This window comes from Schistocerca serialis, chromosome 3, assembly GCF_023864345.2.
Source record: "Schistocerca serialis cubense isolate TAMUIC-IGC-003099 chromosome 3, iqSchSeri2.2, whole genome shotgun sequence".
Classification (NCBI taxonomy): Eukaryota; Metazoa; Arthropoda; class Insecta; order Orthoptera; family Acrididae; genus Schistocerca; species Schistocerca serialis.
In genome coordinates, this window is record NC_064640.1 from 249542968 (window position 1) to 249557344 (window position 14377).

Here is a 14377-nt window from a genome sequence, read left to right on the forward strand (position 1 = left end):
GAACTTAGAACTACTTAAACCGAACTAACCTAAGGACATCACACACATCCATGCCCGAGGCAGGATTCGAATCTGCAACCGTAGCAGTCTCGCGGTTCGGACTGCGCGCCTAGAACCGCGAGACCACCGCAGCCGGCGAGGTAACGACAGTGGCACGTAAAGTGCCCTCCGCCACACACAATTGGGTGGCTTGTGGAGTATAAATATGTAGATGTAGAGGAAGGCAACAGAAAATTGCCTCCACCATATCCTTGCCTACAACAGCTGTGCAGGATTCCTACATCTGCTCCCCTACACTTGTTTCCTGAGTACAGGGCTCCTGAGTATAATTTACGAGCATGAGGATCATTGAGTACACCCACTGTGTACTATTTAGGACTCATGATTTTAATAAGGCTTCCCTGATGACAAACTCTCAAGTATCTACACCAGTAAAAAAAGTATGAAATTCTTAATGTCCTTTTCTTCATCTAATAGATTAATAAACTGACTTTCTAGGACTGTAGATGACATTTCTCTGAATGTCTAGATTCAAAATACAGGCCCTTAAGTAGGCCTTGATTCATACACACATATTGTTACACATGAAAAACAGAACAGAAAAAAAGTTATATTAATGCTAGGAGCAGTACAGGGTGTTTCAAAATGGACTTTACAACTTTAAAAATTCATGAAAACTTATTGAAAGAAGATATAGAGCTGGATTTAGTGCTGATTTGTGGGAGTACACACCAAGTTTTTTTTGCCTTAAACCAAAGATGTTGTATGTGGCTTCTGTTGGTTATCTGCACACATCCTATTGGAAGTCAATTTCTTACCAAATTCACTGTAGCATTGTAGGTGAAAGTTGCCCAGTAGTGGTGTAAATTCTTGCTCTAAGTTCTGGTAGAGAAGCTGTCACAGGAGGTACAAACAGATATCCTTAATGAATCCCCATAAATAACAGTCGAGTGATGTCAGGTCTGGGTAACGTGGGGGCCATGCAATTGGCACACCACGGCCAATCCATTGACCTGGAAAGCGGTTACTGAGAAAATTCCAGACATGATCCAGGTAGTGGGGTGGTGCACCATCTTGTATGAAGTAAACGTTTTGTTCATGGTCATCCTCATCAATCTGTAGTATCAAAAATTGTTATGTTGTATCCAGGTACTCCATCCCCTTGATGGTTCCTTCACAGAAAAAATTACTGAGCACCCAGCTTCTACAAGACATTTATGCCACTTATAAATTGTAGGCCTACTAAGAGGATCTTTAGCACACTTGGTATGGAAATTACGCTGAAATGTTGTCACCGACTTAGTTTCTTCAAACTAAAACACACACCTAGCATGCTTGGGTCCAGTGAAGGCAGCCATCATTAATGCAATTGCCACTAGTGCTCCTTACAGTGTGATTCAGCACTAGCATACTATGCAAGACAAAACTTTATGTATTTTCCTACAAATTGACACTTCCTTCACCTATGTAGGCACTATGAATTAATTTGTATGAATTTCCAAAGTTATAAAATCCTTTTTGAAACACCCTGTGTTATAGAAAATGGAGCTATTATACTTTTCTATGCTCCAGACTGTAGCCTTCAGTAGAAAATTGATCAACCTGTTTTAAGCAGGACCTGTTAGCTACCTCACAGATTGCCTTCCGTTAATGATCACATGATCCATTCATGATCACACCTATCAAGTCACCATAAATGTAAGTTTTGTGCAAAACAACTAATTTCATGTACTTTCCACAACATATGATGGAAGTGCAATACCCTGCAGTTCTCATGAGTCATGTGAACTGCAAAAGAAAAATGTGAATGAAGCAGTACAAGAAAATATGTTGAGTAAAGAAAAATTTGAAACCTAATGTGACTGTGGTAAATACAAATACGCCTGCATTAAATTCTTCCGATGAATTATTGGTTTGTATGATAAAAAAATGACAAAATAAATAGTAGAAAACAAGACACTGTGCCCAGCAGCGGTAGGCCTAGATTTTGTAGCTCCAGTTCAACTATCAGTATTAAAACTGAAATATATGCAGATAACTGAGAGTGAAACATAGCTTCTGATTTTCGCAATAAAAGCAATGTGAACCTAACTTCCACCGTGAAGAGGGGTGTGAAATTTTGCACAGCAACATCAATAAGTAATGGAAAAATGGAGACATTAAGCTCCAAAGACTTTTCTGTTTTCCCAATAGGAACAAATGTTGTTGCAAGAAATGAAAAAGACTATTTAGTGTTCTCACTTGAAAGTAGACTATATTAACTAAGAAGTGCTAATTTCATTGTATTTTCAGTTCCACATCACTGCAACCTGGTAGAATAGTCCTGTGTAAACAAAGAAATGGAAAGTGCAAATAGCAAGATAAAAAATTTATGCAGTCATTCTGTATGTACGGGCTTTTCCTGCCATGTTGGTACATTGGTGCTTGAGTATATAGTGCAAGAGGACTCACTCTCCTCCCCTTATTTCCACTCATAATAATTGGACAGAACAAATTGTCTGGTATAAGTGATTATTCTAATAAACTTTACAATGTGCACAGACACCATGCCAACTGCGGCTCCTGGCTTAGCTGAGAGACATACACGCCCATCCACTACAGGGTCTCGACAGCTACCTGCTTGGCTGTTACAATGGTGCTAATCATACCTGCATGCACAAAAGAACTGTGAGATCCACTTCTGCATGTAGGTTGCAAGGTCTGCCAACAGGGGGCAGATAGTCTGACCTGCCCAGTTTGGAAACTGCAACTAGATGTCAGTTGGAGTAAGTTGCAGAGTCCAAAAATACTCCCACTCTAAAGTGAGTTTTCTCATTTTACAAATAACCATAATTTTATCAAACAACAGAACCAAAACAAGGAAAAAATAAAAAATATAACTAGACACAATATCAATGCAAATAAAACATGAATAAACTAACATTTGGGATGCCCACACTACCAAAACACCACTGCCACACTGCATGTGAAACACTATGTGTACTAACATGCAGGACAAAAAACAATAATGTATTAATAGCATAGGCCTACTGCATAAGAACATGAAAATCAGAACTAACAGCAGTGTGTCCACAAGAAACATCCACAGCTTACCAAGCTGATCTTATGAATTCAGAGTTTGTGCCAGTAAATGGTAATTTGGCAGTGGTCCTGTATCATATACCACTACACAGATCTGAGGGAACACTTAAATGATTCACTGCTTAGGCAAGGGACACAAGTTTGCTATAGGCCTCTTTATCTGCCCATTAGCAGTTTTTACCATCACCACATGCACACACTTATCAGGGCCAGGAAACAGCCGGTCAATGCCACCCAGCCTCCACACCAAGGGAAGCAAGTTATCCTACTTGACCAACACATGATCGCCAGTCTGGGGTTGCCATGCTGCTTCCGATGTCCATTTTTTGCATTGCTGCAGATCATGTATGTATTTTGTGGACCTTCTCTTCCAAAATGACTGATGCAACTGCTGTACAAGTTGCCATTAGTGCAACCTGCTGGCAGGAACCTCAAGGACATGAGGTTCAGGATGAGCACAAAGGGGCTGTTTGATTAGGAAATGACCAGGAATGAGAGCAGCAGGAGAATCAAGGTCATCAGAGAGAAGACACAACAGCCTTGAATTCAAGCATGCTTCTATCTGAATTAACTCAGTAGTCAGTTCTTCAAATGTTAGTAATGCATTGCCAATGATGCGTTTGAGATGTGACTTCAAACACTTGATTCCTCTCTCCCAGAGTCCACCAAAATTAGAGGCATAAGGTGGCTTTAACCTCCAACTGATTCCTCTGATTTCCAAAAATTCATCACACCTTCAACAGTAGCAAAATTAGAGAAAAAAACCTTTAAGGGGAGCCGGAGGTGCCTATGCTGCCCATGTTAAAATCACTAAGTTTGAGGAACATTTATGAATAAACTACCAAATAGAAAAAATTGAATTTTTTTTACATATAGAGTGGTTTAGTGTTGCAGTTATGACAGAGGGATTTTGGAGTATCTTTTCTAGTTTCCTTCCAATTATTTTTTTTTATCAATGACCCAAATTTTTTTACAAATAATTGCTTTATAATTAAACTGAAATGAAACTACTGAACATATTGCCAAATGGCTGTGTTACAATGTAAGTTTGACCACTAGGAGTGCTGTATAAAAATTTCATCTCTCTAGCTTGAGTGGATTTTGAGAAAATTCTATTCGAAAAATTCTAATTTACGGGAAATGGCTATCAAAGTTTCTCAATACATTCCTGCACTATAGGATGGATTATCAGGATCTTCTTCTTCATCCTCCAAAAGCTTCCTCTTCTGTCTTCTTTTCTGGCCTGTTGTTCCATCATACTTCATATGCCTTTCTCTTCTTTCTGCTCCTTTTATCCTTTCGCTGTCAATATTTCTTAGTGCTCGTACAGTGTTCACCCCAGCTGTAAATCCTAATGCCTTCAGAACTTCACACTGTTCCTTGGTTGTAGGTTGATATTGCATCATAAATGCCAAAGTGCAGTGTTTTTATGTTTACAAACACCCTTTTAGGAATCACTTTCCAAATCAAATTGTTCCCGCTCTCATTAGGATTCTGCGTCTTTCCGTGTAGACATTTGTGTAACAATTCTGGCTGTGCTAAGTCATGAAAAATTGGTTTTATTGCATTTATCACAGCTGCTGGCAAACCATGTTTGTGATCATAGTCCTTTTTTTGCATTATATTTGCACCAGGAATCTTTTGGGCACAGGCTGTGTTGGGGTATTCATTGGAAAAGGCAGTATGAAGGAACAATGCCCACACTGCTTTTCGCATGTCACTAACATTACTAGTATTTTGCATTATAGCATACCCATAGTATCTCTGCAGATGTTCAATCACCTCATCAGTAAGCCTGCCTCTCCCTCCTATTGTCTTTCCATCACTGAGCTTACTTGAACCCAAAGTTTGTTTGAGCCTTCAAAGCCGTGCGCCCATATGCTTTTGCACATGCCCAATGCATTCCAACTTTTCAACTACAAATTCATTTCCATATGGTTTCAGTTCCTCTATAGTCTTGAAACCTTTGGAGTCACCATCTCCAAGGTAGTATTTGTACCTAACGTTGTATCTGGGAACTGAACGTTCAAAAATTTGTTTCACTCCATCCACTTCCATTGCTCCACTTGATCCACTAAAATTTGCCTCACAGGTTCCACTGTGCTCTCCTTCGATTTTATTTTTGCACCTACAATGTTTTGATAATATTGCAACATCTATCACATTTGCACTATCACCACAAGTAGCAGTTACAACCCCATTCAGGGATTTATGACCCCTCTTTTGCCAGGAACCATCTAATGCCACTACCAAATCCCTAGAACCACCATTCATTTCTACAGATTCCTCCACTGCTTCCTTCATGGTTTTCAAAGCCACATCTTCAACAGAGGATCCTACCAGTTCACAGTAGTACCCAAATTTGCTTGGAGGCGATGGCAAGTTCAAAATACCACAAAACAGTTTACCAGCAGCAGACCCTTTTCCAATGGATCGAAGACCATACACAAGTCGAACATTCACATCAAACACTCTAGATCGTCCATTTTCACCAAAGAGACTGGCATGTGAATTGTTGAAAGTCACTTGATACTTGCAACATGCTCAGATTATCTTCATCTCATAAGCTAAACCAAAGTGCTTTGTTATCTCTAGTCCCACTCCCACACTTGAACACATTTTGCACAGAACACTTTCTTTCAGCACAGAAGATAATAATCCAATATTCAGTATTTCGTTCATATCATCACTGTCACTAACATATTCACGAAATCTGTCACTTCCACCAGTCAGCTTCTTGCTAGAAGATGTCACAGGGCTATGGCCGGCCATGTGTTGCTTAGCAGAAGAACGCACTGTTTCAGTAATTGTAGTATCGCAACTTGGTATTAGTGTTAATTTTCTTTTCCCTACGTTCTTCCTCTTCTTATATACACGGTTACTAAAATGTGGCATTGTAACCAGAACAACGCTTTACACAAGAAGTATAATACTACCAACAACAGGCGCAACACTGAACTAATTCGAAACGGTAAACAGCAGAGAGACGATGTTCCGCGCTCTTAGAGCTTCAATTGTCACAGAAAACAATGTAGCCAACCCTTGCACACTCGCTGTATGCATAACATAAGGTGCTGTATGCGTAACAGGCCGAGAAAATCCCAAGCAGTTCGCCAGGAAGTCACGAGAGGGTGTTAGATGCATTCAGCGGCCGCCCATTTCCTCTGCAGGCGTGGGAGAAGATGGTAATAACTCCACTTCTAGGGCGAGTAGAACAATAATTCAAAGTTTACCTTAAAGAGGAATTTTCCAATTAATTTTCGCTAGCAAAAAAAAAGAATATCGTAATTTTTTGGATTTGACCACCTCTGGCTCCCCTTAAGCTTGAGGTGGAAGCTCGGGACAGTTACAACAAACAACACCCTATAATAAGGAGTTCATTTATTCACCTCTTTACACAAGTAAGGCTTTCAAAGAACTGGATGGCAGAACTGAACAAAGATAATGTTTAGCTTAGTTCAAAGATGACATCATCTGGTGTCGACATCATCGGTGCCACATAGCCCCCCCCCCCCCCCCCCCAAAGTACGGAGTATTCTTGAGAGGCCGGAGGGGTGGGGGGTTGGTCCATGGGAGCCAGACCATGGTCAGCTCGACAGCATTGTCGAGGAGCTGTGTGGGTACATGACGTGAAGGAAGGTCCAGCCACCGAACCTGGAAGTTTTTGAAACGCACTGGACGTTGTGCTGGACGTGCTGGTTGTGCGGCGACAGGTAGGCCGGCGGTTTGCAAGAGAAATGGAGCGGCGACGCCGATGTCTCTGGTGGACATAACAAACACACGAAGCATGTCCAGGTCGACGTCAGGAGGGAAACACATTTCACCAGGTGGCAGGGAATGGCGGAGGTTGTGTCATGAGCACTGGATGAAGGGAAACACATGACGAACAGTCTGTCATTGTGTAGTGTTAGAGAGATGTCATGGATTATGTCCGGGGGACGGGGGGACAGGCACAAACACCTCGAGCAAGGGCACGTTCAACATGGGGCGGGGGGGGTGGGGTGGGGGGGGGGGGAGGTGTGAGAAACCTCAACAGGGCAGGTGACGGGGTAGAGGTCGAAGGGACCTGAGAAGTGCCCGGCGGCGAGGGCATGATCGTAGGTAAGCTCGATGTGGGGAGCATGTCATCACTTGACGGAGTACATGAGACCAGAGTAGAGGCCAAGGGCGGAGAAGAGCTCCACGATTTGAGCTGGAAGTCACTCAAGTGAGTGTGTGAGTCTGACGTGGAGGGAGTGGTCGGAGCGTCGTGAGCCATGACAGTGAGTGGCGTGGTCGTGGCCTGAAGGGGGGTAGAAGCGGGCTCAACATGAGCAGGCCTAAGTCTGTTGAGAGAGACTGTAACAGCTGAATCTTTTATCTGGATGTCATAGGTGCTGGCTCACAAGTTCGCCAGGGAGAACAATGTTCTGGCCATATACGAACTGACAATGTCAATATGAATATGCTGAAAACGCCCAGGAGGGATCGAAAAGGCGCCGAGGGGGGATGAAGTGTGCTTGTGTACTTTGCAGCATTGGCATGCGATGCCGGAGCGTGCCCATTGCTGGCAGTCCTTGTTGACATTTCTCCACACACAGCACACCGCTACGAGGTGGGAGGATGCACGAACACCGGGGTTTGCCAAATTATGCAAAGCGTTGAAGACAGCTCGATGGAGAGTGGTTGGGATGAGGGGGCATAACGCGCTTGTACAGTCTTTGCACCAGATCTCGCCAGAAATGCCAGGGAAGGTGGTGTGGACAAAGTGTATTGAAGAGGCAAAGTCTGAAATCAGGGTTTGCGTGTCCTCATCGGTGGGTTGGAGGTTAGGCAGTTCAGAGAGGTCTAACAGCGAATGAACGGCGTCGACTCGTGAAAGGAAATCAGCAACTATATTGTCAGCACCCTTTATGTGTCTGACATCAGTGGTGAACTGAGATTTGGAGTCCATGTATCTGAAGCGGCGAGGAGGCGGGTCAGCTGGTAGGTTTGTAATGGCCGCAGCCAGGGGTTTGTGGTCTGTTAAAACATAGAAAGGGCGACCTTCAACCTCAGTCTTAAAATGCTTGATCGCTTCGTAGACCGCGAGCAACTCTCTGTCAAACGCAGAATATTTCAGTTGTGCATTGGTGAGCTTGTGTGAGAAGAAATGCAGAGGCGAAGTTTGGCCGTTGACTGTCTGGCTAAGGACAGCGCTGATGTCAGTATCGCTCGTGTCTGTGGTGATGAAAAGCTGCGCATTGGAATGAGGATGCGCGATGGTGCAGGCCTCAGCAAGAAGATTTTTGAGGGCAGTGAAAGAGGCAGTCATAGCACGGGTCCATGGAACGGGCCAAGATCCAGAAGTGTTGGTGCCTGCCAAGGCGTCCGTCAGTGGAGCCTGAAACTCCACAGCCCGAGATATATGATGGCGATAATAATTAACCATCCCCAGAAAAAGCCGGAGCTCTTTGAATGACGAAGGTCTGGGTAGGTTTAGTATTGTTTGTACTTTCTCAGGGGGCGCTGAAGTGCCATCGGCAGAGACCCGAAAACCAAGAAAAGTGACAGTGGGTTGATGTAGCTGCAATTTGTCCTGGTTGGTCTGAATGCCTGCCGCCGCAGGAGTGTTCATAACAATTTGCACATGTCGAATGTTGGACTGCTACGGTCGCAGGTTCGAATCCTGCCTCGGGCATGGATGTGTGTGATGTCCTTAGGTTAGTTAGGTTTAAGTAGTTCTAAGTTCTAGGGGACTGATGACCACAGATGTTAAGTCCCATAGTGCTCAGAACCATTTTTTTGTCGAATGTTGTCCTCGATGGAGGAGCTGAACACAAGAATGTCATCAAGATATGCAAGCAAAATTTTAGTTCGAATAGCACTTCGTTGATGAAGCGTTGCCAGGTCTGGGTTGTGTTTTTCAGACCGAACGGCATAAATCGAAACTGAAATAACCCGATTGGGGTGGTGATTGCTGTCTTCTCGATGTCTTCAGGAGCCATGGAGATCTGGTGGTACACCCGTTTGCAATCGATGACAGGGAATGTGATCGCACCTGCGAAGGAACTGGTAAAGTCAGCAATGTTGGGGTATGGGGTAGGTTTCCATAATTGTTCGTGCATTTAGTCGTCGGTAGTCTCTGCACATGCACCAGGACCAGTATTTCTTGGGTGTCATATGAATGCTTAGATGTTCAGAAATCTGATTTTCAAAGTCGGAGAGGCGCTCGGGACAAAGTCGACGTGGTTTACTGGAGATCAGGGGGCCTGACATGAGGCAAAGCTTGTGAACCATACCGTTGGTGAAGACAGAAATGTTTCTGACGGCACGAGAGGCAGTATGTTTACAATGTGTGGTGGGCAGGGCACGCGAGGCAAGTTCGTGGTGTTCGGAGCCACTCAGCAGATCCGACGGGAACCAAGGCGGCGAAGTGTCCCAGGAGTCAATGTGACAAGATGGCCGCCAACCCAAAGCAGTGGCTCCATGGTCGGGAGAGCTCAGTAGAGCTCGTGAAGCGTTAGTGAGTCCATTGTCACGCTTGGCGTGAGTGCACTGTTTGTGTTGTCAGTGGCAGATGCACGGTGGCGCGCAGGAGCTGAAGTTGCATTGTTTGAGGTGCTGTCCGCGAGGGGCGGGGTAGGAGCCATCAGTTCGGGAACACGTGACGCTCTTCACACATGCACACTTGTGTCCAGCCGAGGGGTACTCAAGGTACCCTCCGGCACACACCGTCAGGTGGCTTGCGGAGTATGGATGCAGATGTAGATGTAGATGTAAATGTGTCAAACGCTGCCGTGTTAGGGGGCTGTGGTCCTGTGGAACTGTCAGTACACATTATGGCAGTCTTGACAGCACAGTTGTGAGGGGTGGCAGGAGTTAAACACAAAGAAGCTCGATTGCTGGAATTGTAAGCAGATTCGGTGCACTTACTGATCTTGCTTTGTCCTTGCTGTAGTGTCTGTAATTCCTTTGCTGTATCGGAGAGCTGGAGCTGTGTTTTGTGGAGCCGGAGGGTGAGCTCGAAGTTTTCCTTGCGTCAGCGAGCAACGTGTTCAAGCTTGACAAGGCACTTATGCGTGGTTTCTTGTAACATCGTCGACAGTGACAAGCATGTGCAGATGAGGTGAGCCCGGACCGATGTGTCACGGGGTGGGTTGCTCAACAGAGCACAGGGGAAGTGAGTCTTCAATGGGTGGTGAAACACAGTGTTTCGCAATGGTCCGGTGAAAGTTTGTGGTGTCGCAAGAAGCCAATGCCTAGTATAGGTTCGTCAATTTCGCACACTAAAAAAAACCACTCAAGTTTGAAGTTTGTGGAGAGTGAGACGACGTGTGAGGTTGAACCCGAGCATTGTAGTTTAGTTGAATTCATGGTTTGCAGTGAAGTATGATGAGGGCGGATGTTCAACGACACTAAGGACGTGGGCAGCACTGAAACATCGGCGCCTGTATCCATTAGAAAAAGGTATTCCGACGAAATGTCTTTAATGTAAAGTCGTCCACAATTATCTGGTCGTTCCCTGACAGAATGGAGCACTGGGAGGTGCCTGTCATGTTGTGCACAGGAGGCGGCACCCGGACCTACCTGCGATTGGCCTTTGGGAAGCAGCAGGGTGGTCGCGACGCGGAAGGCCGACGCGGGTGAGACACCGTAATGTGTCGATTGTGGTTGCGGAAGTTCGACATGTTGCGGGTGTGTTTGGATTGACATGTCGCAGAAGACCGACGTGGATGAGGCACTGAGATGTGCCGTAAACGGTAGCGAAAGCTCGACTGGAGCCGATGCGGGGGCGACACGTGAGAAAAAGTTCAAAGTTTGAAAACGCATGCCAGCCCATGGAAAAATCGACGTACGATCATAGTCGGAGCCACCTGTGCTGCAGGGAGGCTGCAGAGGTGCGGGCCGTCCAGAAGCACAGTGAGGAAAATGATGTCGAACATCGGGCGGAATGTGTGAGTATTCACTGTTCATAGTCACTCCACTCAAAATGGTGTGTGGTTAAGGTGAATGTTGTGGCACAAAACACTGATGCATAGCAGTAGGACGGAGATGGAGGTCAGGCACAGATAACAAGCTATTGTTCCTGTTGCAGGCCAAGGTATCGAAGCAGGTAGGCATATGCTGATGCTGAACTGAGGCAGATGCGGGCGTGGTCGGATGCTGAGGAAGTTGACCTCTGAATGAAGTAGTTCCAGCCATGTGGCAGGAGTCCGCATGGTACTGCACAGATTGCGACATGGCAAACTGTTGTCCTGGTGGTGATAGGTTATCCAACAAAGCATTTGCAGAAATCAGAATTGATCCCGCACTGCACGGAGATCCATAAAGGGTAACTGCACAGTTGATGAAGGAGGGCACATGTGACGGGAACAAAGGCATCTGATAGCCGGAGTCATGCACACTCCTAACCTCACTTATTGTTGGAGGCTCGAAAACATCCGGAGAAATTGGCATAATCGTCGAGTGAGAGTCATTGTGTTGCAGTCCTGGTGGGTGTACATCACCCGCAACACGATGTATGTCGATCACAAAATCCGGCATTAGGCGTTGGGCTGAATCGATTGTTCGAATGTTGTGTTGGTGTAATACACACAAAAATAGCCGACTTGGAGGTCGTGGACACAGTAAAATGGTGAAAACGGAGTATTTTACAACTCGGGGTCACCAGTGAGGTGGATGCTCGGGTCAGTTACACCAAACAACACTTTATAAGAAGGAGTTCATTTATTCACATCTTTACGCAAGTAAGGCTTACAAAGAACTGGATGACAGAACTGCACAAAGATAATGTTTAGCTTAGTTCAAAGACGATACTCAGATCGATCCTGGTGTTGACCTCATAGGCACCACTAGCTGATTGGTTGCACCAACAAATGTGGTGCCATTGTCACTGTACAAGTGAGTAGGTTTCCCTCTTCTTACAATGAATCTCCTGATGGCTGCCACAAATAAACTTGCTACCAAGTCACTAACTAATTATAAGCTTCAGTTGTGCTGCAAATGAATAAAGCAATATAAGCCTTGGTGGCAACCTTACTCTGTCTTCCACCATGCTTTACAGCAATATGGGCTGCATAATCTACTCCACAGAACTGGAATGGACGAGACATGTTTACTCTAGCTGCAGGTAGCTGACCCATGAGTTGAACTGCTGTCTTGAACTTAAGCCTAAAGCATTTTAAACATTTCCTGATAACTCCTTTGACTGTGTTACACCCACTGGGGATCCAGAACCTCCTACACAACATAGCCAACAAACGTTGTGACCCAGCATACAACAGATTTTCATGTTCATATATTGTGAGAATTTTTGTCAAATGTTGCTTAGGCAGTATGATAATAGGATGGCGCTCATCGTGTTGTACATCAGCATTCATTAATATCCCTCCCCCTCTTAAAATACCTTTGGCATCAACAAACGGGTGCAAATCCCTTAATTTGCTATTATATGGAATAGGGGAACTGGCCTTCAACAAAGTGACCTCATTACCATATTCATTATGTTGAGCTGTGCCAAAGGCCCTTTTGATAGCATTTTGACATTTTCGTGGAGTGAGTGGCCCAGTTACCTGCCTGATTGCTGAAGCGTAGTACTATTAGCAAACCTCAGCGCATAGGCCAAACTCTGTAAGTTTTCTTGAATGATGAATATTTACACAGCAGTTCATCATCAAGTTTAATGATCAACACCAAGGATACTTGTATACACCTTCTGTTGGGTGCATCTTCTACACTAAGTGGAGTACAGGTGTTGCAGTCGAGATTGCAAGTGGATAGCCATGACGGGCCAGACCACCACTGAACAAGTGAACTCAAAGCAGCTGGATTAATACTATGTGATAAGTGGTCAGCAGGATTATCCACTGATTTGACATGTCTTCAGTTGGCAACTGAACTCAGTTCCTGGATTTCAGTGACTCCGTTGGCAACAAGAGTTTTCCAGTGACCAGGACTATGCTGCAGCCAGGAGAGAAATGTTGCCACTATATATGATGTCTAAGGCATTGGCCACCTTGTGAATGAGTCAAGCAAGAAGCAGAACACCACATAATTCAAGTTGTGGAAGAGACTGTTGTTTTACAGGGGCAACCCGAAATTTGGCTGCAGCCAATGAGACCATCACACTGTTATTGGCAAGAAGACATCTGACATATACACACGTACCATCAGCCAATGCTGATGCATCATAAAAATGATGAATTTCTAATTTAACATACTGGGGGCAAGGAATGATCTTCCTGTTAATCAAAATTCAATTTAGGGAAGGCAGTTGCACATAAACAGCATTCCATTCATCAGTGAGGTTGGAAGAATTTCATCCCAATCAAGGGTTAGTTGCCACAAGCACTGCAAGAACAATTTACATCTTATAACTGCTGGACCTAGAAGCCCCAGTGGGTCATAGATTGATGCTGTTGTAGACAGGACATTGCACTCAGTAACCTTTGAGACCCAATGACTCTTCAGCTGCACATGGCACTGGAATGTGCTGGAGCCAGGATGCCATAATATCCCTAATGTTTTTATGGCTTGTTCACCAATAAGATAACAAGGCAAAGACATTTCTCTGTCCTGCACATGAATTTTTTTCATGACCTTGTGAATATTGGAACACCATTTCCTCAGTGGAAACCCCCCAGAAGCAAGTAGTTGAGTCAGCTGGATTTGAAGTTCCTGAGCTCCAGCTTCTGTAGCTGATCCACCTAAGAAGACATCCACACAAAAGCCAGACATCAATGTTTGAGATGCCATTAGAAACCTGTTTTGATTTTCCAAAGCCAACTGTTGAAGACATCTAGTATCAAGAAAGGCAACAGGAGCAGTTCCATAAGTGAGTGTACACAGTCTATATTCTTTCATCATTTCAGACTGTGATGCATACCACAGAATTCTCTGGAAGTTCCCATCATCAGGACGGACAGCTGACAGAGCCAAATTAAAGGAGCGAAATTTTATAATGATGGAACATAAATCTGGCTAGACTGTGGGACCAATCATCAAGCTATCATTGAGAGACACTTCATTAGAAGTGACAGTAGAGCCATCAAATACTACCCTCAACTTAGTAGTGGAGCTGCATTCCTTGAAGACAGCATGATGTGGAAGGTAACACCTGGGACCAACAATACTTTGAGCATTAGAGACCTCCATGTGTCCTAGTTCAACACATTCATGCATGAATGCAGCATATTCCTTCTGCAGATTCGGATGCCTTTTAAATCTTCTCTCAAGCTGTGTGAGAGGCTTGTTATCATAATTCACCTAAGGCTTTATGTTCACATTTCACTGGCAGTCAAACCACAAATTTCCCTTTTTCGTCTCATGCCGTGTG